Source organism: Peromyscus leucopus, chromosome 8a, assembly GCF_004664715.2.
Source record: "Peromyscus leucopus breed LL Stock chromosome 8a, UCI_PerLeu_2.1, whole genome shotgun sequence".
NCBI classification, from domain to species: domain Eukaryota; kingdom Metazoa; phylum Chordata; class Mammalia; order Rodentia; family Cricetidae; genus Peromyscus; species Peromyscus leucopus.
Window position 1 is genome coordinate 46,827,055 of NC_051085.1, and position 26,311 is coordinate 46,853,365.

Consider the following 26,311-nt stretch of genomic DNA (forward strand, 5'->3'; position numbering starts at 1 on the left):
CCACTTTATCCTACTTTAGTACATTATCCAGACAAAGAGGTGTTCAGATGATCCTACTTCCAATTTCCCAGTCAATCTTAATATGATTTCAAGGATGACCTGACATCCCTCCATGTCACTCACCTACAGCCTAACATCTCAGTTGCAAGCATGCACTAGAAATACTACAACTTCATGTGACTGCCATTTTGAATCTCTGCTATCGAACTTATACCTTTGTGTAGACTCGAGGCATCAGAGGAGAACCACAGGACACCTCTCTAATTAATTAATTGTTAGTTTTCAATAATATAATCACATAAAGTGTCACCTTCCTTCATCGGTAGGCGTACTGAATGACTCTTGAACTATGTAAACAACACCTTTGTTAAGAAGCCATAGAGGAAGGAATCAGACTGTTCAGAGCAGAGGGCCTGGTGGATGAAGTACTGGTTGTGAAAGAAGTGTATCCATGTCCTGGCCCTGCGCCCTTCTCCACTAACAGACACACAGCTTTTCCATCAGCCAGGAAAAGGATGCTACAACAATCAGAGGCTTAAATGCACAGCTGCCACTGGGCCCAGAGTTCCCAGGACAGGAAATTTCCAGTCGAGCAAAATGCCTTACCACTGAGCACAACAAAGAGCCACCAGCGGCTTCTTCATTCAGCCTTCTGCTTAGGCAGAGTGCAGTACAAGAGGCCACGGGAGGACCAGGCCCTGAGAATAAATTGCTATCTGCCATCCTACCAGCAAAGGGCCGAGGAGGGGTGCCCACAGCCTTTTCCCATTTTCTCAGCACCCATGGGCTGTAATGACGAACCAGTACCACAACAGTTTGTGGTGGGAGATCTAATAGTCGAGTTGGGAAATTATCAGTCACTTCAAAGCCCCCAAAATAATATCTCTAAAAATAAATAGAATTTTGATCATTGGCATTGAACATTTAAACTAGTAGTTCCAAATGAGGCAGGGATGGTGTTAATAGTCCTAGATCTCTCTCTTAAGCAAAATCACGTATAAAATCAAAAGCACACACTGGGTGCACTCAAAGTAGGAGAAGGGGGAGTTTGCCTGCTTTCTCTCCACTGACCCTACAGTCCTCTGGGGACTTCCATTGTTCTTACCCCTAAGAGTTTACAATTTTATTGGAACTACACTAATAATTATTCCACAGCAGAAAGCCATGAAAGAAAAGAGAGTTTAAATGCATTAAAATGAACACCACAATGTAGATTCCATAGTAGCTAGTGAGGCGTTACTAAGACAAAACATCTCAGCCCCATCTAACAGTTTATCCTCACTCATCAAACACTGGCCGGGCCATCCCGTTCATCCAAGGGCTGTGTGTTTTTCCCCAACCATAGGTGCTCTGCTCCCCAAACAGGGGCCATGCTCCCCGCAGAGCTGTTTCCAGAGTGCTACCATGCAAAGGTGCCAAGGACTCAGAGCGCATCCTAACCCTTGCCTCAAGTGTCTCTCTGGTCTGTAACGACCTGAAAAGGATTGGCAGAGTTGGGACTGAGAGGAAGAGTGAAGCGGGGATGTTCTCATAGCGCTCATGGAGCAGACATTGGACCCTCCTCTCCCGTGCACAGCCCTTTTCACCAAAAATAACATCTCATGATGTTATTTTAAAAAGTTATCACAGACACTGGTCAGAGCTTAACTACCAAGATACGCATTATTGACAATGGAAAACTTTTAAAACCTTCTAATTGTCCAATGTAATCAATGGGATATACTGCAGCCAACCAAATGTCATGTTATAAACAAATAGTTATGAACATAGAAATATATTAAGGGGGGAGAATCAAAGAATTATGCAATAGGCATATAATCCTATAATTTTACATATGATATATAATCATAATCAAATATATTAATTCAGTATACATCATTCATATGTAAATACATAGATACATAATTGGGAATTTTACTGAGGTGTTTTTATTCAGAAAACAACCCAAAGATATTTACAATAATGATTCCAGCAGAATTAACATTTTCTTTTATAACATGACTATTTCACATCTATAACTAAGTTTAAAGAAGATAGGATAGGATGAACAGAATGGTTAGGATAGGATGGTTAAGATAGGCTGGTGATGATAAGAAGGATAGGAGAGGATAGAATGGCTGGTTAGGGCAGGACTGGTTAGGGTAGGGTAGGATGGATGGTTAGTACAAGATAGGATGGTTCAATGTCCTGCTTTCATTGCTGATACCGTTATACAACACTGACCAAAAGCTACTTAGAGGAAGTGGTTGATTTTATCTTACACCCCCAGGTTACAGTCCATCACTGAGTGCAGTCAGACAGGAACCTGAAGGCAAGACTCCTTGCTATCCCACACAACGTTGCCTCTACTTAGAGAACTCGCTCACAGCCAAGGAAGTACAGCAGAAGCCATGGAAGAATGCTGCTTGATGGCTTGCTCACTGGCTTATGCTCTGCTAGCTGTCTCATACAGTCCATATATACCCCATATATACCAGGGGGTGGTATAGCCCACAGTGAGCTGGGCTCTCTACATTAATTAATAATCAAGGCAATTTCCCCCAGAGACATGCCATGGTGCCATGTGATCTGGGTAATCCCTCAGCTAACACTCTCTTCTTAGATGGCTCAAGGTTGTGTCAGGTTGACAGTTAAACCTAAGCAGGATACTATATATAATAGATAAAGTAGTACTATATAATAATATAGTATAGTACATAAAGAAGTACCTATAACCAAGCTTTTACAGAGAACCTCCCCTTTCAATTCAAGGGTATGCAAGATGAAAGAAAGTAGGTCAGAATACTGAACATGTGTTTACCCTAGTTGTGAGAGGTTTTGTTTTGACCTTCTTAAACTCAGTTTTTAACTGCCTACACTATCTCTAAAAGACCACCCTCCACCCAGCCGCTGCACCAGTAATCGTAGCACACAATGCAGCACGAAGAATCATGATTTTCCCTATTCAGGGAGCCGTTATCATCTGCTGCGGTATGCCAGCTGCGGCACACCGTTCACCTCCTGATTTACTTACATCTTTCTGCTTCCATCAACCACGGGGAATGGGGACACTTACAGGTAACAACTGACAATTTGAACCAAAAATATAGAGAAAAGCTGCGGCAAGCAAGTGGCTCCGATTATAGCTGTTGACTTCTAATATTATTTGATAGATGAGGTTGCTACAATTATCTACTGCTCATGGGTTCCATTACTTGAACAAGAAGTGCACAAAATAAGGGCAATTTCCCAAACAATGTATAGGACCACTTAACTTTGTCAAGAGCCATTTCTGCGAGTGAAGGCCTCATGGTTAAAGATACAAAGATTATGCGCTGGCATCTTCACACACGCTCTTAGTTCACATCACGTTGCCTGCCTTTTGTTATTTCTGCCATTCCCCAGTTAAGGCCAAATTGGATATTATTTTTAACCAAATGTTTGTTTTAAAATGCACTCATGGAATTCACCATTCTCCCCACCCCCACCGCCCCCAAATAAATAGGATTTAAAAAAAAAATAATAACTCTAAGAAAAGTGTTGTCTTCTGAGCAAGTGAAAATATGGGCAGGTTTCTAACCTTAATAGTTCATGGGTCATCTCCGTACTGGCCACTCAAAAATTAGAACATTTTCAATATTAAAAAAAAAAAAAAATGACTCTGTAGTTGACTCTTTCGTTGCTGTTTAAATATCAAAAACAACCTCTGGGAAGAAAAGTCAAGTAATCCATTTTTGAAAGAAAAAAAAAGGTGTCTATTCAGTGAATTGGACTTTGGTATCCTTGCTGACTGTTAATTCATTTGGCATTTTCATTTGGGATTGAACCATTCGTAGAAGAAAAGAATTGGATTGTTTGAACTGCACTGAAGCTCCACTTACACACACACACATACACACACACACACACACACACACACACACACACTTATCTACTCACCATTAAGAATAGAAGGATTGGACAAATTGGAGAGATACAGGAAAACAGAAAATATTTCAATTAGAAACACACGAGAGAAGTACCACTGTGTCCCTGGGCCTGATGAGCTCAAGTTGAGTAAACGTCTATCAGCAAACTCTAGAACAGGACAGGGCTGCCTTCCAGCACACTCACTCAAGAGCCCTTGACTACTCTTGGCAGAGTCCACGTGTAAACCTAAATGTCACCTTATTTTCTAAGTTGAAATCCCCTCGATTTGTTTTCCCTTTATATTGGATACATTCTAAGCCGCAGCATGGGCATATATCCAAATGGCTCCCAGGACACAAAACTCTTGTCTTAAACATTTATCACCACTTTCCTGTTGATAAGTGGCTAACAAGGCCTGGTGCTGTGAGGACCATGTCTCCTCTTGACCAGAGGCTGGGAATCCTTGCAAGCATTTATCTAAGAAATGTCCACTGCTTCTAAAATTTAGGTCACTGTGAGCATCATACATGAAACCGGTCAAAAAACTTGCTTCTCTTCAATAATACTCAAGAGAGATGGTTAAGTCTATACAGTTTAATTATAATGTTCAGGGCTTTTTATTATTCTTTCTCAGCTCCTGGAGTCTTTCAAGTCTCTTTTAAAAGAGTCTCAGCACAAAAGGTAACTTCATCCCAGAGAGAAAGAAACTCTGGCCATACCAGTTCTGCTCGGCCATTGATTAGATGTCGTCTTTTCTTTTTTTTTTTAACAAATTCAAAAAGAAAGGGGACATGATTTAAAAACTAAAATAGAACCAGGCACATTGTACAAAGGATTATTTCAAGTAATTCTCCTTGAAACTCTAACAAAGGAATGTTTCCTGGGGATTAAATGGACTGTCGGGTAATCAGAAAAGTTCTTTTAGGCTTGTCCTCAGGAAGAAAAAGAGCACTTTGGGTGGATTTTGTTCCTGGCATTTTGTGACACTTTACAGCTTATTCCCTGGTGTCACGCCGATTTATTTTATTATTCATGAGCTCTGTGAAGGAAGGAACGATCTTAGAGGTCCACAGCTGGACCACACTAATAGATCCTTTCCTATCTTCCATCTACTGTTACTTTAATATGGATAAGATTGTTTTATTAATGAGAGCAAATGGGTTTCCTGAACACCAGCTTCGCCTTTGGTCACTCGGGAACCCGATATACTTGATGAATTGATTCTCAGCATTCTGAGCACCCATACTATTTTTGACAATGTACTTTTTTTAAAAAAAATTAATTCAGACATAGATGAACAAAAGCTGTACCTGCAGGAAGTTACATTCTAATGAAACAAGACTGACCTCCATGACTAATTGATGATGCCACAGTCAACTCTCAATTATTCATGGGAAGATTATCCATGACACACTCTGAGATCACCCATCGTGATTCTTGAAATCCCAGGCTTCTTGGCTTCTCCACTACATTGACTGGGGTTGGGGGGAGTGAAATCTGAAATGGCATCACCATGTTATAGCTTTAGTGACAGAGTGAAGTGAGCCAGCTAGCCCAGCCACCTGTGGATTGTCACCTCCTCCTTCAGTAAGCAGATATAGGGCACTTGGGGGTTAATGTTCTCTCCTGGGCACGACAGAAGTGAATGGGCTAGGTGTAGACAGAGTGTGCTAGGTGCTCACAGAAAGCAGTGGCTAATCCAACAGGTGAAAGAGGCAGAATAGGATGCAGTGGGAAGATGGCCATTGACATAAACATTCAAATCTGAATGAGAGTCAAGGAGCAGTCAAGATGAAAAGACATGCCAAGGAGTGTGAAAACAAAACCACAGAACTGTGAAATAGAAAAGACAGATGCACTATGGAATAGTATGATGCACAGTGCAATAGTAGGAAGCATGTGGAATAGTATAATATAATAGTATAATGCTCTGTGGAATAGTATGATGCTCTGTGGAATACTATGATGCTCTGTGGAACAGTATGATGCTCTGTGGGATAGTATGATACTCTGTGGAATAGTATGGTACTTTGTGGGATAGTATGATGCTCTGTGAAATAGCATGATACTCTGTGGAATAGTATGATGCTCTGTGGAATAGCATGATACTCTGGAATAGTATGATGCTCTGTGGGATAGTAGGATGTTCTAAGGAATATTATGATGATCTGTGGAATAGTATGGTACTCTGTGGGACAGTATGATGCTCTGTGGAATAGTGCAAAGCACTGTGGAATCTGCAGGCCTTCAGTATGAGCATGGGTTAGCAGGTAGGAGGGAGGTCATGCAGTTGCTAACAAGAGCAAAAGCTGCAAGGTAAGCAGGGAAACTGGTTCAACAGGACCTCTTTCTCTAGGATTGGAAGAGAAATAAATGACCTTCATAAACTCTAATATAGGACTTATGCCACCAGTAGTTGGGGACCATTGATGAGACCACAAGCACTGGGAGAATGTTTCCAGAGAGATATAACAAACTCAGTTATATAACAAACTCAGCATTCCTTGCTGAAGTACTGAGAGTTCTGAATAGGTTCTAGTCCTTATACCAACACCCAAGTTCCACAACTGAGCTAACAGCCAGCTAACACCAACACAGTATTCTCTCACACACCTCTAGATGGGTCTCCCAAAATCTCTGCAGCTGCTTCAGGTATAACTAATAGACTGGAAAAAACAATACTAAAGCCAAGGCTGGCCATTTGGATGGTCTGATCTCCCTGTTTTCCCATGCTGTGCGATTGTTCTTCTGCTTATCTTTGGCAGATCTGGACATTATCTAAGATGTGTGTTATGAGACACTTTCTTAGGCCTGAAGAAGCAGCTTCACAGTCAGTCATAAAGTATTACCCAAATGTCTAAATGTCACTAAGAAGGTAATAACCCCATCCATTGATTTTTTCATTCATTCATTTTATAGATGAATTATATAATATTTGTGTGTGTGCGTGTGTGTGTGTGTATGTGTGTGTGTGTGTGTGTACATATTTGGCTCACTATAAAGCCTGCCAGAAGGCACAGTGATAAAAAAGGAATTTGTACATTAATGAGTAAACAGACACCAGGGAGCTGGTGGAGGTCGTGAAGAAAATGTACCCGGTGAAATGGTGAGGCACGTGGTAGTTCCAAGTGGGCTACTCAGGGAAGGAACATAAAATAGATGCTATCAGACCAGGCCCAGGAAGATGTAAAGAAGCATATAGGCCAAGATGGGAATAAAACATTCCAGAAGAAAGAGCAGGAGAAAAACTCAAAGAAGAAACTGCCAATGTGCCTTGAGCAGAACCAGTAAAGGGGAGGGAGAAAGGAGCGAGAGGTGGGAATCAGACAAGTAGATCATGGAAAAGTGAGTGAGGAGAGAGGAAAGGCCTCGGGGACTTCAGCCTCACACATGAGAGTCAGGCCACACTGGAGAACCTCATTGTGTGCCTTGACTGTTCAGTCTTTATCCGAAAGCATAGTTTACTTCTCTCATTAACTGAGAAGAGTGAATGAGGAAAACTCAACACTTGGCACACAGAAACTGTCCTGTGAACACACATTAGTTTCTTGCCCTTGTTCCCCTCCTTAATGGTGATCAGGAGAGCCAGTGTGGGTTGTGCAGGTAAAAACCACTTTTCTAGTCAGAACAGGCAAGGTCCTCTTCTCATGCAGCTCCTGGGACTGACCTTCAAAATCCTCCACTTTCAGGAACCCTGGGGGATCCAAGGTCAACCTACTGTGACAAGTTGGGTCATGTGACAGTGGAAAATGACTCCTGTGACCTAAGAGACTGTCATATTAATTTTCTGTGTCGCCCTGGCATTTGTGAACTGAGGTCTTACAGTTTGTGTGTGTGTGTGTGTGTGTGTGTGTGTGTGTGTGTGTGTGTGTGTGTATGTGTGTGTGTGTGTGTATGAGAGAGGGAGAGAGGGAGAGAGGGAGAGAGGGAGAGAGGGAGGGAGAGAGAGAGAGAGAGAGAGAGAGAGAGAGAGAGAGAGAGAGAGAGAGAGAGAGAGAAGCTAACTCTGTAAGGCAAATGCCTTTTAAACCAACATTGTTTTGAGGTCCCCAGAGAACAGTACTTTAAAATGCAATTGTCTGTCTGGTTATCTGCTATCCCTTACTTCCTAGGGCTTAGGGACAACAATGTCAGAAAATCAGAAATCATCCTGGAGGGCTGACTTTCCTCTGTGACAGATTAAGTGAGCCACTCATGAGATCATCTTGAAGGACCTCTTCCCTGGTCACCTCCCCATCATCCCTCCATCTCTTCCTCCTCAGAAACTCTGTGGGGGTCTGGTCCTGTCCCAGGCTTCCTACCCTCCTTTGCTAGTTTCTCCTCAGAGATGGAGGCTGAGGTCTCCTCCATGACCAAGTCCTAACACCCCTTCCTCTCCCTCACCCAGGAAACCCCGTTCTCCAGGCCAACACCAGAGCTATGTCTCTCCAGAGCCTCTGGCTGGCTGCATGTCATTTGGGTACACTTGTTCTGAGGAAGCAGGAACACAGTTCAGCCAACTTGCTAGTTCAGTGAGTGGATCAGCTCTCTAAGAGACTTTATTTAAACACTGACTAAAAACAGGAAGTTGATCTATGTGAATAATCAAGACTCGGTCTGGCTTTTATACTCAAGAACATTGTGAAATGTCCTCATCCTTTTTCCATTGCTGTAACTGAATGCCTCAGCCTAGGTCCTTGATTATGAACATAGGATTGCACTGTTCATGGTTACAGAGAATGGGAAATCCAACACAGAGTTCTGGCATTTGAAGAGGGCTTTTTGCTGGTGGGAACTCTGCAGAGTCCCCAGGTATTAAAGGGCATCACAAGACAGGGAAGGCCACAAGATATCGCCATACCTAGCTCAGGTCTCCCCTCTTCTAGCAAAGTCACAGTCCCATGGTTTAGGCTCAACACGTAATGGCCTCAATTAACCTTATTGACCTCCTAAGACTATCCCTCCAGATAGAATTGTCAAGTGTTTATGCTGGCACAATAAGGACTCAATCTCAACATGAGTTTTGGTGGGGACAATCAAACCATTACAGGGTTATACACAGTAAGTTATTCTACATGAAAACCTCATCAAAAATCACTTGTAATGAGAATGGGAAAGATAGTTCAGCAGTTAAGAGTACTTTCAAGTCTTCCAGAGGGTGCTAGTTTAGTTCCCAGCACCCATGACAGGTGGCTTAGGATGGCCTGTAACTCCAAAACCAGGGGGATCTGACACTGTCTTCTGCCCTCTGTGGGTAGTGTACTCAGGTGGACAAATCTACACACATACACATAATATAATATAAAACAAAATAAAAATAAAATAAAATGTGGGGAATTGAATGTATTTCCCACACTAAAGAAAGATATGTCCACACCCTCATTCCTAAGTCCTGTGACTGGGACCTCATTCAGTGAAGATCAATGCAAATGGACTTAAATAAAGATCAGACGATGAGAGGATCCTGTATTGTCTGGGTGGATCTTAAATCAAGTGGCGGTTCCTTGTAAGAGTAAAGCAGAGAACTCACACAGAGAAAGAAGACAAGGAGGCCACATGACCCTGGGAGAAGAGACAGAGAGATGTGCTGTGTAGAAAAAAATGTCAGCAGCCTCCAGAAAGCTAGAGGGGGGCAAAGAAAGGAGTCTCCTCTAGGGCCTTCAAGGAAGGCATGTGGTCTTGCCAGCACACTGGTCCAGCCTCCAGAACCATGAATGGAGTGAATAAACTTCTGTTTATTATGTAAAGTCACCTGGCTTGTGGTCATTTGTTACAGCAGCCACGGGAAGCTAAACTAAGAAAGTATGTAAGGTTTCTTACAGATAAGGGCAGAAGACAGTGGCTCCTTCTGTCGGGGGCATCTCAGTTCAGTCCTCAAAACCATAGGCCCCTTCACAAAAACCAACCAGTCATGTTCTTGAGGAGGAAAAGCAGCAGCAAAGACTGGTTTCCAAAGATATTCTTGTGAGACCCATGGCTCTCAATGTCAGTCTCCACATTGAGAAATCCATCATTTAGATCTGGGGTTGAAGTCACTAAATGGTAAAGCATTTTCTTTTAATATCATTCAGACAGATCTCTCTAAAACGAGCCTTAAAAGTTCCTGCCAATTAGAGATTACATCAAATATAATTAAACTTCTCTTCTTGAAAGAAAAAAATGAGTAAGTATAAAATAAATTTTCATTACTATGATGTAGATGCGGGTACAGAGAAACAGATTTGTATAGTCACCTTTCCTTGGACCTCCCCCCATCCTTCCTTACCCCCTCCTCTCCTTACCCTCCCTTCCTCTCCTGGCCCTTCTCCTCTCCTGGACTCCCCACACCCTTCCTTGCCCCCAGGTCCTAAACACTGGTACTGATACTGTGGGAGTCTTTGACCACGCCCCCCTCTCCCTGGTCTTCATTCTCTCTTCGTTCTTGAGCCCCAACATGCACTCACGACCTTTTAGTTCTTCTATGAGCAGCTGTAGACATAAATCCTAGAAAACCACTCAGAAGGGAACAGATATGAAACAGTCTGGCTGGCACAGAGTCTTAACCATCAAATGGCATAAGGTGAGAGCAGATACATGGAGAGCCTCAGTCGTGAGCATTGCCCATATATACTAGGCTGCTTTGATACGACTGAAACAATGGGGACCCAAGTGTAGGGAGGCTCTGCTCATCAGCTTGCTACCCATGGATCAGCTGAGACCACAGCACCGTCCCCACAAGAATATCCTTTACTTTTAATTAAAGAAAATGTGTGCACCACATGAATGTAAGAAGAAGGACATGCTGCATCTTGACCCACCGGTCCCCTCCCTGACCCCACCAGGGAGACCTCTGGTCAGGTAGCTTCTCAAGAACTCATCCTGGACCTCTTCCTTTCTCTCAACGCCACACCTCCGAGGCTTTTGCTTATTTTCCCAAAAATGCCTGTTGTCTGTTCTCTTCTCAGGTCACTTCTTCCACCACCCTGGTCCCATCACCACCATGTCCCGTCCATCCTGACCCAGGACCTCTAAAGACTCCACACATCCTCTGTTCTTCCTTTGCTCACACCGGGGGAAAATGCTACCACCCGATCAGTCCCCTTCCCCTTCTGCTGAATGCCTGCACCCCGGCCCTCCTCCACAGGCCTGAAATATCTGCCCTCCAGTTTTTCCAGGTATGTTCTACCCCGGTGCACCTGACATCACTCATGTTTCCAACTGAATGTCCTCCAACTTCCCCTTCGAGGCATACTTTGGTTCCACAGTTCCTAGGATTCAAATGTGTCCCTAAAGCCCAGATATAAGTAACTTAATCCCGGGGGTGGGGGGGCTCTATTAATAGGTGACTGCACCATGAGGGACATGGAACATGTAATTAGTGCCATGATCACAAGCATGGGTCAGTTATCAGGAGACTTCTTGTATAATATTAGAGGGACCAGCCTCAATATTATACATCCCAGGGGCTCAGGAGAGAGAACTACTGACGTCGAGGACTATTATCAGGAAATATAATCACAGCACACCGAGTTCTATAGTCCACTTGCTTTAATTCCTCTGGCATAACATCCTTTATACACAGCTTCAGTTCTGTTCTCATGTCTAGCTCCTTTCTTGCCTGATTTCTCTCTATATTTATCTACTGTCCCCTCTAGGTTCTATCTTAATTCCTTCATCTAGTTCTGTCCCTTCTAGGTTCTCATCTATCTAGTTCTTTCCCCCATCAGCTTCTCTCCCATCTCCTTCTCTCGCATCTGGCTCTTCCTCATCTTGTTCTTCCCCATCTGGCTCTTCCTCATCTTCCATCTCGTTCCTCTAGTCCTCTCTTTTTGCTCTTCAATCTAGTTCTTCCCCATCTCAGCTCGTTCCTCTCAAGTTCTTACCCATCTCGTTCTTCCATTCTCTTCTCTTCCCTGTCTCTCCTGCCCTGGGAGTTCTGGTCTATATACACTTATAAGCAGTATTTCCTTAGCAGTGCAAAGCCAGGCTTCCAGGGTCAAATGGAGGGGTGATAAGAATAGGCTTAATTGACACATCCGCCAGGCCTTCTCAAACAGGTAACCTGGATGCTTAAGTCTGTTCTTAGAGAGTACAGAGGTATCTCTGATAAGGTACTTTCCTCCATCCAGTGATGGACCTGGCCGGATGCTACCAATAATGATAATTACAGGGAGGCTTGAACTGGGAGTTCTGGCTGAGCATAGCTGTTAGCATAGAAGGTTATCTAAATATTCCTAGAAGTGGTTAGGTAAGTAGTTAGAGGGCTATAAAGTTAGTAAGGCTGTAAGAAAGGAGGGGTCTGAGCTAAATTGTGTAAAGCTATTACTTAATGTCTACCTGACCTAGGCGGTGTCCCCTTGTGGAATTTACCTTAGGTCAGGAGACTCGCCTGTGGGTTGTTATCATTGTTAGTCCTCGGAAATTGGGTGACCACCTGGGTGATGTCTCCTTTAGTCCTTGAAAGTGGCTAGGGGAGATATCTGATTCCAGAGAAAGCCTTTCCTGAGGCTGTTCTCCAAATGCCTGGAATGTGTATGTCTAGAGAGTGATCAGTCCACATTGTTAGCCCTTCTTAGGGAAAAATCAATTAGGAAAACTATGAAGGCACACATGATTTTCATAACAGAATACAGCTGATATATACCAAGCCAAGTAACACCAAAAACTCCTTGGGATTTGGCTTCCTCTGGAGGAATTCCCTGATTCCTCCAGGTAGTGACTTTGCCATAACCAGCCGAGTTCTTATGATATATTCCTGCGGCCCGCAGCAGAGACTATACTGGTTATTAAAGTGAATCTGACCCACACCTCCCCCTTGCTTTTTCTTACACAGGTGCTTAACCTTACCCTTCTGCTTTCCCCATGGGATGACACCAGCCTGTGGACCCTCACCAGAAGCCGACTCCTCAATCTTGGATTTCCCCAGATTTGAATAAGAAATTTCATTATGAAATACCCAGTCACCTCAGGTGTTCTCTTACAGAAGACTTAACGATCTAACTAGATTCTTCCCCGGTTATTCTAAGAACACCTTTTTCTCATAGCAGTTGTCATGATTTTTATTAGTAACTTGATTATTAAAAATATTATTCCACCCTCTGGACTAGTGGTCCTCAACCTTCCTAATGCTGAGACCCTTTAGTAGAGTTCCTCTGTGTTTTCTGGTGGTCTTAGACAAACCCTGTGAAAGGCTCATCCGACTCGCAAAGGGGTCGTGACCCACAGGTTGAGAACCACTTCTATCGACTGAGCTTTTTTTTTTTTTTTTTTTTACCGATGAGGCCTTGCACCTCTCCTATGATTAACCCATCCAGTAGCACAGTGGCTCCTTCCTCAAAATAATGCTAATAGTAAAACTCACACAGCACTTGCTATGTGCCACGCAGCATAGAGGTGCCGGCACACATTCACCCGTGTGCTTAGAATCCTGGCAGCAACAACCCAATGGTGAAGTGTTGCTTTTCTTCCCATTTCCTAGGCAAGCAAACTAAGGCACAGAGAATCACTGATGTGATTCTCAGACATTTCCTATCAGCAAATGTTTGAAGCCAGGCAGTTTGGTTTTCAGGACCCACTACAGTGCTTCCTGTGGTCCAGACTGGTAAGTTCTGGGCAGCACATCCAGCTGCATCAAGGCAGCACTACCATGCCCGCAGAGCCCCACATGGGCACACCATTCTCTGCATGGCTTTGACTCCCACTCTTTCTTTCCTAACCCCGAGGAAGCAGAGAGGTTTCATGACGTCATTCCATCCCACCAGCTGAATCTATTTAAACACTCTTTGATTTTATTTCAGCATTGATATTTTTCAATTTATCGCTATTTTATATGGTGCTATGACAGGCTTACACATAAATACTGTGCAATGCCGTCTGATAAATTCGGTGAGGAATTCGACTACGTGAATTTCAAGGATTTGGACACACACTGACAAATCGCCTCCCTGAAAGGATGTTGGGGGCGGGGGTGGGGGTGGGGGGAGGACTCATTGTCCTGCTGCTGTGACAAATGAATCTGTGCATCTAAAACAGAACTAGGGGTGCCTATAGATAGGTGTCTGTGGAGTTATTGAAATTAACTTACATTCCATGATTAAGTAGTTGAAGGAAGCTACCATGATGGCTTGAATCTGAAATGTCTCCCACAGATTCCTGTATTAAAATCCAGATGCCTTGCTGGCCATGCTCTTATGGGAGGTCCTAGAAACCAGGAGGTAGAACTGAGGTGAAGAAAGTAACTGGAGGGTGGGGGGGATACCTGGTCCCTGACCCCCTTCCTGCCCGGCCCCTCTTAACTTCCTGTCTACCAGGAAGTGAATCACTCTCTTCCCCGCATGCATGCATTCACACCACCATGATGCTCTGCTCAAGCATCTGAAGCCCAGCAATCTTGGACTAGATCCTCTGAAAACAGAAACCAAATTAAACCTTACCCTCTCTGGGTTGTTTCTACAGCTACGACAGAGTAACTGTTCCAACCTAAACTTTAAACAGATACCAAGGACTGACCGCACCCCAGTCCTTGAAGATTGTTAACACTATTTAGCATAATAACTACTGGCATTAGGGAAGGCTGTTCATTTAATTTTAAACAAAAGTTCGCAAGCCAAAATCAGATCCATTATTTTTTTTTCTTTACTTTTCCACTTAAAACTTAAACAGAATATACATATTTATCTCTTGCTTCTAGTCCAATTCTATTTCTAAAATTATACAGTGTAAAAATAGAGACTCAAGTAGCAAACAAATTCTGTATGTAGGCTAGCCCACAGCAATAACACCAACAGGGAGGTGTGATTACAATATGTGGAGAATGGACTTGTTTACCGCCTGTATTTCCAGTTTTCTTCAAACAACGTGTGGAATATTCCTTGATTACAGTTAAGAAACTGCTTGTTTTTATTACATTACATCCCCAGTGGAATACAGTGAAATTTTGGACTTGACATGATAGATAGCTCATCTCAGCAGCAGATTATATCACACTGAGTTTTAAGAAAGACACCTAAATCTGATCTTTCCTACAGTAAGGGACACTGTATACCCACAAACAGACCAAATTAGAATATATTCAATTGCCAGAAAAGGAAAATGAATTAACCCAGAAAAGTTAAGAACTTGATGACTTAAAGTAAACACAGAACAACAGAAAAGGAAGTTTATGAAAATGACGTGACTGCTAAAAACAGGTTGCCCAGGTAATAAGCCACTGTAGACACAAAACTTTACTGCCCAGAATCAAGGACCAAACCATAAACATCAACCCATCTGTATGAATAAACAGACTACATGTGGTGTATATGAATCCTCGAATCCTATTTGTTCACATGACAAAGAATTTTTCATCTGTAAAAGTCGTGTGTTGAGGTAGTGTCTTGAGTTTTTTGGATGAGGAAATACTTGATTTGGAGCATGCGCAGGAGTAAGGGAAAGTCTCTGCTCCTCTTGACTGACATGGTGGTGCCTCACTCCACTGCTGTCCCCAGATGGCAGCAACCCACGGCGAGTTCTACAAATAGCACCCAGACTATAGGAAAGATCTCCCCTGCTGTGAAAAGGCATGAAATATAAAGCCTTGTCTTGCTGGCCCTGTTGGCAAGTCTGAACCCCTGTTCTTAGAAGTCGATCTATGAAGCAGCTATGAGAAGACAGTTGGAAAGGCGTCGGAAATTAGAGAGCCTTCACTAGATGCTAAAAGGCTAAGAAGCACTGATGGGCAGAAGTCAATCCCATATCCATATCTGAGTCTTACAGGCAAGATCTTCAAGAAGAAGGTAAAGAGATGATCAGAGCAAGCTCGCTTGCACTCGCTCTTTCTCCCTCTCTCTCTCTTCTCTCCTCTCCTCTCCTCTCTTCTCTTCTCTTCTCTTCTCTTCCTCTCTCTCCTCTCTCTCTCTCCTCTCCTCTCTCTCCTCTCCTCTCTCTCTCTCTCTCTCTCTCTCTCTCTCTCTCTCTCTCCTCTCCCTCCCTCCCTCCCTCCCTCCCCCTCTCTCCCTCCCCTTCCCTCCTCCCTGCTGGAATTTTTCTGTCTCTGTCCCTGCATCTATATTTTTAAGGGACAGAACATGAGGAGCCCGGGGAAGAGTCACCTGAGAAAGAAGACAGACTGAGATGAGGAGGTACCCAGTAGCTCTGTGTGTGTATGGGGAGGCGCTAACAAAACATGACTTGAGAATAGTCCTGAGCCAGTGATCATGGCTCATCAAGTAAAACTGCTTGCCACTGCCAACCTGCCAACCTGAATTCTATGCCGAGAAGCCATGGTAGAAGAAGAGACCTGACTCCACAAAGTTGTCCTCTCATCTCCACGTGGAAAAGGAAACTAGAAAATTTAAGAACTGGGAAACTTGAAGCAATTCACCCCCTAAAAAAAGGAAGCTCATATATGTGTATGTGTGTGTGTTCATGTATATGTTTGTATATATAGTTATATATGTATATATTGTGTGTAGTCATGTATATAGAGAGTGTGTAGTCATGTAGTCATGTATATATGTGTATGTGCATATAGTGCATGTGGCTGTGTATATATAGTATAATATATATGTGTGTGTGTGTGTATATATATATATATATATATATAGAGAGAGAGAGAGAAGAGAGAGAGAGAATAAAAGCTTTCTCTACCTGAGCCTGAAAGAGAATATAGACTCTAGAAATATGGATACATATGGATACTATACATTGCTTTATGATGCTTAGAAACTATGTAGGTAGGTTCCCAGTGAAAACCAGAGCCAGAGTAGCTGTGCACTCCTGTAACCCCAGCGATGCAGAGAGGACACGGCACCGGTCAGTGGAACTGAATTCAGTGTGAAACCCTGTCTGAAGGCAATAACATAGAGAGCAGTAGAAGAAGACACTAGATGTCCTGCTCTGGCCCCCCCCGCATGCACATACACAGGTATACCACACACACGTATACACAACCACACATAAATGCACACACCCCACACACACATCACACAAAAATATATATCAACATAAGTAAATAAATACTAGAGTTTGACCAAGGCAAGAAACACTTGACAACACTTAAGACTAGTTGTTCCACTTCAGCACTGTGTAAAAAGTGCTGTGAAGATAGACACGGATCTTCATATCATAGAAGTTAGAGAGGTAGTTACGTTAGTTACCAAAGGCATTCTTCCGAAGAAATCTTAGGTGAAAAATCCCCAATAGGGGTTGGGGATTTAGCTCAGTGGTAGAGTGCTTGCCTAGCAAGCACAAGGCCCTGGGTTAGATCCTCAGCTAAAAAAAAAAAAATCCCCAACAGGTCACTAACAAAAACAATAGGAAAGGGAAAGAGAGCTAAGGCAAGCGAGAGCGTGCAACTCCCACAGCTCATGCACTTGACCCTGAAAGTTCTGCCATCCCCAAATACTTGCCACACAGCATCACCTGAAAACAGCTAGCTAACCTGGTCTGGTAATTTCATTTTATAAATGAAGAGAATGAAGCAGGGAGTGATGGAAGAAGGAAGAGTAGAGATGGAGAGAGAAAAGGAAAGGAGGGAAGGAGAGCGAGCAAGCGAGGGAGGGAGGGACAGAGGGGGGAAGGACAGAGTAGGGGAGGGACCAGGGGAGGAGGGACAGAGGGAAGGCAAATGTTTACTGACTTGCTCAGAGTCACAAAGTAGAATTGAAAGTCAATGCTCCTAAATCATAGCTTAGTGTTTTCCCCTATAACATAATTCTGCTTATAATGATTTCTTTGGATCTTTTATCAGCTCTCGTTTTCTCTTATTAATATATGGATATAACCAATTCATGTGTGAGCAATATTTGACATATTTTAAAGGAGCTTTGAAAACAATACTGTGGAAACACCTGGCACAGTCCTGAGCAACTTGCCTCAGTCTTTCTCGGGAGGATCCACTGACCTGGGGTCACGGGTGGGTGGGGAGGAGAAAGTGAGCACTCCTGGACTTACCCAGCAAGTCCAACCATGTCAGTGGGAAAATCTCTCAAATGTCATTACTGTGGAGATTCATCATTTCACTAAGAAAATAAATCAGAATGTTTTCTCTTAAGGACCATAAAATACTCTTTGACATGTGGGGGAGAGTGCCTGGCAACCAAGAAGTGGATACGAATCTGCTGTGACTCAAATATGTCACATTCAAAATTGAAGGTAAAGCCTTGAGGAGAATTAGGACATGAGGTCTCCTCCCTCATCAGTGAGATCAAAGGCCTTATGAGATCTTCATGCAGCATTGGGCTGTCCTGCTCTTCCACCTTAAATCTTAGGTACAACACCCCACCCACCCACCCACCCACCCAAATATGTTAGTGCTCATCAGACAACCAAGTCTCCCAGCACCTTGGCTTTGGACTTCCCAGATGCCCGAACTTGGAATTACATTTCTGTTCTTTATAAATCATTCAGACTGTTATATCTTATTGTAATAGTCCTAAAGACCAAGCCATCTTCAAATCATCATTTAGGAGTAATCACAATATAAAAACACTTTAAAACATATGAAAACTAGGGGTGCACGCCACACATACACCTTGTTTTAAAAGGAGAGGGGTCAATACAAAAATAAGTAAATGCTGAAAATGGGAATCTTGGGGCTAGAGAGATGGCTCAGCAGTTAAGAGTGCTTGATGCTCTTGTAGAGGACCTGGGTTCGATTCCCAGCACCCATGTCAGGCAGCTCACAACAGCCTGTAACTCCAGCTCCAGGGCATCTCACATGCTCTTCTGGCCTCCACAGGCATATGAATGTGACATTCATTCACAAAAAATATACACATATTCATCTATTAAAAAATAAAACACTTTTTTAATTTTAAAAGAAAATGTAGGATTTGAGATACAGAACTTTGTTAAAAGGTTAATTCAATTCAGCAGTGACTGAATTAGTTCCTATAAAAATAAGAACTAATAACTCTACGTAAGTTATGATGAGTGCTATTATTTGAAGAGGGTAACACTTAATAACTTCAGGCTTTGTTTTTTATTAAAGGATTATTAAGAAAGAATCCTTTTCAAGATTTGCTTGTGTATGTATGCATGTGCTTGTGCATGTGTATGGATGTGGGTGTGTGGATGTGATATGTGATGTGTGTGTGTGTGTGTGTGTGTGTGTGTGTGTGTGTGTGATATGTGTGCAGGTGCCCTCATAGTCTGGAAGAAGCAACAGATCCCCTAAAGCTGATGTTGTTGGAGGCTTTTTACTCTTTTTGAGGGCCCACCACCTAGCTCCTAAATAAATCACACACAGAGGCTTATTCTTAATTATAAATGCCCAGTCTTAGCTTGACTTGTTTCTTGCAAGCTTTCCTTATCTTAAATTATCCAGTCTACCTTTTCCCTCTGGGCTTTTCCCATTTCCTTACTTTTATAAATCTTACTCTTACTCCATGGCTGGCTGTGTGGCTGAGTGGCTGGCCCCTGGTGTTCTCCTCCTTCTCTGGCTGCTAGATCTTAGATCTCCCCTCCCAGATTTCTTTCTCTATATACACTCTCTACCTGCCAGCCCTGTCTATCCTTTCTCCTGCCTTGCTATCAGCTGTTCTGTTCTTTATTAGACCATCAGGTGTTTTAGACAGGCAAAGTAACATGGCTTCACAGAATTAAACAAATGTAACATAAACAAAAATAACACACCTTAAAATAATATTCCCCAACAAGCTGAAGTTACAGGTGCTTGTGAGCTGCCCGAATCTGGGAACCAAATTCTGGACCTCTGTAAGAACGATATATGTTTTTTACCTCTGAACCATATCACCAGCCCCTAAGTATGAATCTTTAAGATTAACTATGAACATTAGAGATTTACTTGGAGGCTTCTATATAATCTGAAGAAAAGAAAATACAAAAAGATTAAAACAAATCGCATCAGCTCGGTGAAATACAGGAGAAAAGGAGGAGAGCTGAGCAAAGAACACAGACAGGAATGGAAAGGATTTCCACTGCATCAGCAAGCACAGCCATTGAAGAGGCCCTCCTGCTGGTTTTTTTTTTTTTAAGATTGATAATTTTTATTTACATATATATGCAGGGTGTGTGTGCATGAGTGTGTGTGTGCCCAAGGCCAGAAGAGGGTATTAGGTTTTCTGGAGCTGGAGTTACAGGTGGTTATGAGTTGCCTGATATGGGTTCTGGGAACTGAGCCTAGGTTTGGAAATGCAGCCAGTGTTCATAACTGCTGGACCATCTCTCTAACCCATCCTGTTCATTTTTTGTAATCTATTCACATACTGCTTATAAAAGACATACCTAGAGCACTATCACACAGATGGGTACAAATCAAGGACAAGAAATAGACATGCTTTTCAAATACTGCACAAAATGAAGTTGGCATGGTGGCGCTAATATCAGACAAGAAGAAATAAAGTTCAAAAACCATTAATACAAATAAACAAGGACAGTTCAGTAGATGATGAAATTAGCATGCATACCATAACTTTATAATATGTAAAGCAGAAATAGGGAAATTTGCACAGACAAATTGATAATTATAGAGGGTAATTACTACTAGTTAGAATGTAGATGTTTGGCACAGCAAAATTGACCAGCTTGATCTAATAGAAACAAAGAGAATCATATACCACAAAAGGCTAAATCCTCTTTTTGTGAGTCTGAGGAATGTCTACAAATATTGGCACAAGACCAGGATTCCAAAGATCTTGAATCACATTCATCATACCCTGACAGTGATATCAACTAAATTAGAAACCAACAAAAAACAGAGCAAACTATATGCTTGGATACATTAAAGTGAACAGATAAGTAAAATCCAAATTAGTAAGAAATCATTGCTTATTAAAATGTATGGGTTAGCTAAGCTACAATTTAAAGATAAACTTATGATATTAAAATCAGTTACTAGAAAACAGAAAGATTTTAATAAATGTTGAATATGAGGACCTAGAAAAATAGTAAATCTTAAGAGGGGGAAAACACATACAAAATAAGATTATAATTAAAGAATAGCCATAAAAATAATAAAGAGTATAGTTAGGGAATTATGATGCTTTAGTAAAGTGGTGGCTGTAGATTGATTCTTCTCCAAGGTCTATGACATCACAAGGCCTGGATAGTTGGCTAGATTTCAAGTCCCAGACATGATTTCCCTCTTGCTGAGCAGGTCCTAAGTCCAATTTGAAGAGCTGTCAGTCACTGCCAAGGTATGTATAGCTGCCACTGCAACCCCTTTGAGTTAATGTTCCATGCTGGTCATTGATGTGGTCCATAGGTGCCATAGAACATGGCCGCATCCCTCCTTTGGAAGCTGGCATGGTACTCTCTGGTACCATGAAAGCCAGTCCTAAGGAAGGAGGCTTTCAGGTCAGTTCCAGCTCAGGACCCTGAGACTGAAGTGCATGGTGTCTTCAGCAATAGGGACTTATCTACCACCTCTGGGAGCACCAAAGGCAATTGGCTGTGTGTTTCAGTAGCTTCTTGAACAACCCTGACCAACAACTCACAAGAGGGCTTCTCATTCCTATTGTTGAGAGTTTTGGTAGATTGTCTTTGTGTCTTGGAAAGACCAATGTTAGCCCAGATGAGAAATTTTTATTTAAACTACATATGTATATTTATACACAAACTAATGTGTATTACACTGTTGAGGTATTTTAAGGTAGATAGTTAATAGTATGATTCCTTATGACTTTTTCATTAATGTATTAATGGCAATACATTAATTTCTAGGGAGAAATAATAATGGCCCAATAATGAACAAAGGGTAAGCAACCAAAGAAACTGTATTGGTGATGGACAAACAATACTACAGCCAGACTATATGACAGATAAATGCACCCCGAGCTTTAAAAAGAACAACATCTGTAAAGATGTCAAGTACATATGAAAGACAAAAATCAAACCCATGAAATTCACAGTGTCTAACTAATTGTTGACAAACACGTTCAGTAACAAAGAAGCAGAGGGTCTCTGGAAGACACTCTTACTAAGAGCTACACACACTTCATTTTTGGTTGTGTGACTTCATCAGCATTTAATTTAAATCAGAAATGATACAAAAGCAATTATCAATTCTTCTATTGGTTATACCACAGGACTTAGGAATTCAGGAAAGCAATGAAGTATATAAAGTTTAGTCACAAATGATGCTAATATCTACATAGATATTCTAAAGAATCTACAGATGAATTATTAAAATAAAGTAAATGTTTAGAAAGAACACTAGACACAAAAATCAACATAAATGAAAAAAAGTCCCACTGAGTGAATATTCTTTAGATTCCTAGGAATACACTTACTAGAAGATGTGAGATCTTGATGTAGAAAACTACATGCATTTGCCAAAAAATTAAAAAAAAAATACCTCAAGGACTTTAAGATTAATTATACTGCTTTGATTATCTCAACTAATTTTACAAATTAAAATTAAAGACCAAATAAAGTTTGTCACAGAACTCTATGCATCATCTTACGCTTGCTTTTATGCCAAAAAGCTAAGAACGGAGAAGAGAGTCTTGAAGAAGAAAGTGGAAGAAATTCTTACCATATAAGAAGGATTATTATAAAGTCATAGATGGTAAAAGTGAAGGCATGTGTGGAGGGATGGTCCCTACACACGAATGACCCCCGGGAATAAAAGAAGAGCCTAGATACAGGTACATGCTTAGCTAGAAATAGATGTGTTATGGGCTTGGCTGCACCAACCAACAAGGAAAGGATGCTCTGGTCATTAAAAGGCAGTGGGAAGTTGATTATAACAGAGGGATAACAAGTTGATCCCCTCCTCACACCATCTGCTACATCCACTTCAAGATGATTGCAGGCCTGACTGTGCAAAAGTCAACCTAAGCATTTGGGAAGGAAACAGAGTAGGCATGTCTGGATGGGGGCAGAAAAACAATTCTTAGACGCTGTAAAATCAAATACAAAAGAAAACATTGACAAACTGATTGTACTACCAAAAAAAAAAAGTTCAGCAAAAATGTGATTAAAATTAAAAGGCAAGTTATACTATTAGAAAAGAAAAGTAGGAGCCAAGGTATATAAGAACACCTATGAAATCCAATAGGAAAGCTAAGAAGAAAGACATCCTGGTAAGGACATCAAAGGTTTTTGAATGAGTCATGGACAAAAGGGGGGCACCAAAGGCCAGACTCACTAGAGATGTTCAAATAGCAGTCCACACGTTTGGATTAGATCATTTTAGAGCCCAACAGACAGAATTCTGATGAGCATAGGAGGCAATGAGGAAAATTTTCCCCTCTACCAATGAGAACATAAATGTCTATCAGATTTGAATAACACCCAGCAGCTCACTCCTATGATTTCACCCCACAACAATAGCAACCAAAATTTCCTATCTTTGAATCCTTTCATATTCTCAATAATTGAAAATTACAAAGAGCTTTTACGTGATTTGTTTCTGCTAGTATAATGGAAAGTGGGAGTCAAGTATTTACAATTAACATGGATATCCCAATAATTTATCTCTCACATGTTGACATGACAACTCCAGTTAACAGACTTTTCAAAGCAAAAGCCATCTCTCCTGCCCCAAATGATAATGTTTTGGTTGAAGTGTTTGAAAGAAATTTAACCTAACATACAGAACAGATCTTTTGTCCTCATATAATTTTGCAATATTTCAGATTGTCACCAGAAAAATACTGAGTTATGGAATTGTATGACTCTTTCAAATGTGAGTACCTTCATTATATAATATAAAATGTTCTGCTAACATTACTATTTGGTTAAACATAAAACACGTTTTCAATTATTCAATAATTCTATAGCGGCAGATTTTGCTAATTTTTTTTTTCTTGGAGGATTGAATTTTGTGACTTGTCATATATACTACCATTTCTCATTGAGGTGAAAGTTCACATTATTCATTCTTAAGACATGTCCCCGAGAATTCACATGGTGAAGCTCAGCAGGCAGTGTGATGGCATTAGGAGGGGGAAACTGTGAGAGGTGGAAACAAGGTAAGTCATGACCACAGTCTCCAGGTCACAGGGGATGTTCCCTCTGGTCTATTCTCTCTCTGAGTAAAGATGAAACATTCAAGGTACCATCTTGGATACAAAGACAAGAACCCTACCAGACACCAACCCCGCCAGCACCTGTTTTTATACCTTCAACCCTCAGGAAGTGAGAACAAATAAATGCTCTATTATTTACAGTCATCCAGTCTAAGATACTTGGTTACAGCCACACAATATGAGACAATCCACTACCTTCCAGGAGGCTGTTAGCATGCTTTAACTCTAGTTTATTTTATCTGTCTGTTGTTCTTTACAGTTAATATGAAAATCTGTGGGAAGGTTTGGTCTATAACTTGAACTCTGTCACATAAACAGAAGTTCTTCCATGCACCTTTCCTATGGTGGCAGAGGAAATTCTAAGGAGCCATGCATTAAGGGTTGAGAATTAATAAGACTCCTTATTTTTATTTTATTTTTATTGCTTCGAGAATACTCAGCCAGCACAAGGTGACGAAGAATCAAAAGCTACAAGCATCGTTTGCGTAACTGTTTTAATTCACCCTAGACTCCACCATAGTGTGACCAGTCATTGCTTTTCAAGGTGGTTGCAAATACAGGCAGAGAGAAGGCAGACCATATCTCAACCTTATTATGAAAATGGTTTCAACCTTGAAGACCCTCTAAAAAAAGAAAGCATGGACCCCAGGGGATCAATGGACTCTGCTTCGAGAATCACAATCTAGGGAAAGGCATGCATCTGCCCAGAGAGGCGTAATGGGCTCAGCATTATTTGTATAACAAAAAAAGTGCAAACAACGCAAATGTCCCTCAGTAGGAGAATGGGTAAATAAAACCATGCACACCCGTTCAATGGAACCCCAGATAGCTGATGCACTAAAGCTATATCCAGCCCCATGAATAATTCTCATGCATAATGTTGAGCCAATAATAGTTGGCAGAGAAATATGGTAATATGCAACTAACAAAAAGCTTAAATTTTCAAACTGACACTATATATTATAATAATATTATTATTATATATTTTGTAATATATATAAGTGTGTGTGTGTATATATATATAAAATACACTATGTTAAAAGTTCACAAATATGCTTGAGAATGATAAATCCTGAATTCATGAAAACAGTTTGGAGAAGTTCCTGGGGGGTATTTAGTTTTATTATAACATTTTACACCTCCAAAAATCTATTGGAAATATACAAGGTGTTGTGTTGTGTTAGACATCATAAGAATGTGAAGTAGAATATATATTATATACATTAACTCCTATTCTCACGTGGATATTTGAATTCTTTCATGATTTAAAGTACCCAATATTTAATTTTTTTTAATTTCGTGATCTTTTTGAGATTATATCATTTCTCCCTTCCCTTTCTTCCCTATAAATTTTCCCATATATTTCTCCTTGCCCTGTTTCAAATTTATGAACTTTTTTTTACTAACTGTTGTTACATGCATATATGTATGTGTGTATATTTGTGTGTGTATATATGAAATATATAATATATATTACTAGATATAACCTTCTCAGGCTGTATAATATTAATGCTACTTGTACGTATGTTTTCAGGAACTAACCATTTGGTATTAGATAACCAGTTGTACTCTTCCCTCAGGAAGACTATTTCCCCTACTCTCCTGATTCCTTCATTGTCTGTTGTTCTGTGCCTAGGTTCTACACCTTGTGGGTTTCACCTTCCCTCAGTCGTATTAGTATGTCTATTGGGGTCATCCTTGCTCAGCTCACATTTAGACCGTCGTGTTGGTAAGGCTTTATGGATAGCTTCCGACATTCCTAAGAGATACAGTCTCATAACAAGCTCTCTTCCTTTGCTCTTCACACATATGCAGCAGCACACAGATCCACACATGTATATGACACGTGTACACAAACACATATGTAGAAATAAAATAAATGAAGAAGTAATTTCTTTTGTTGTGATTTAAGTTTAGTGAACTTGAATATTAAATATCATAAACTCTACAAATTGAGAAATATTTGCTATGCATATCATGCATAATTTCTACACTTTTGTTAATACAGATATGGCATTGTAGTCTTCAAATGTTACTAATGACTCCTTGATTTATCAAGGGAAGAATAAGTAATACTTTTGATTCTCATCTTTATCCTTTTTTCTATCTCCCATTTCATTTTTATAGGATGGTTCCCAGAAAATGGGAAGAAAAAAATTAAACATAATTACTGGAATTTTGCTAAGAAGTTTGACAGAAGGAGAAATTAAAACTATTAAGTATTTTAATTATATGGTAATGTACTGATTTTATATATCCTCTATTTTTCTCTATCTCAGCAATTACATTACAGTTGGATTTTGCATTAAGTAGCCATCATATTTATGATCATCCTGTATATTATTTATTCTTTACAAACTTTTTATACAAAAGATGGCCAAGTCTAACATGTGGACCAGTAGCCAATGGCTTTGTTATTCATAATACCATTGACAACAAGCCCATGCTTTCCGCTTGTTGGTTAAACTTGGCTCAAGCTGGATTTACAT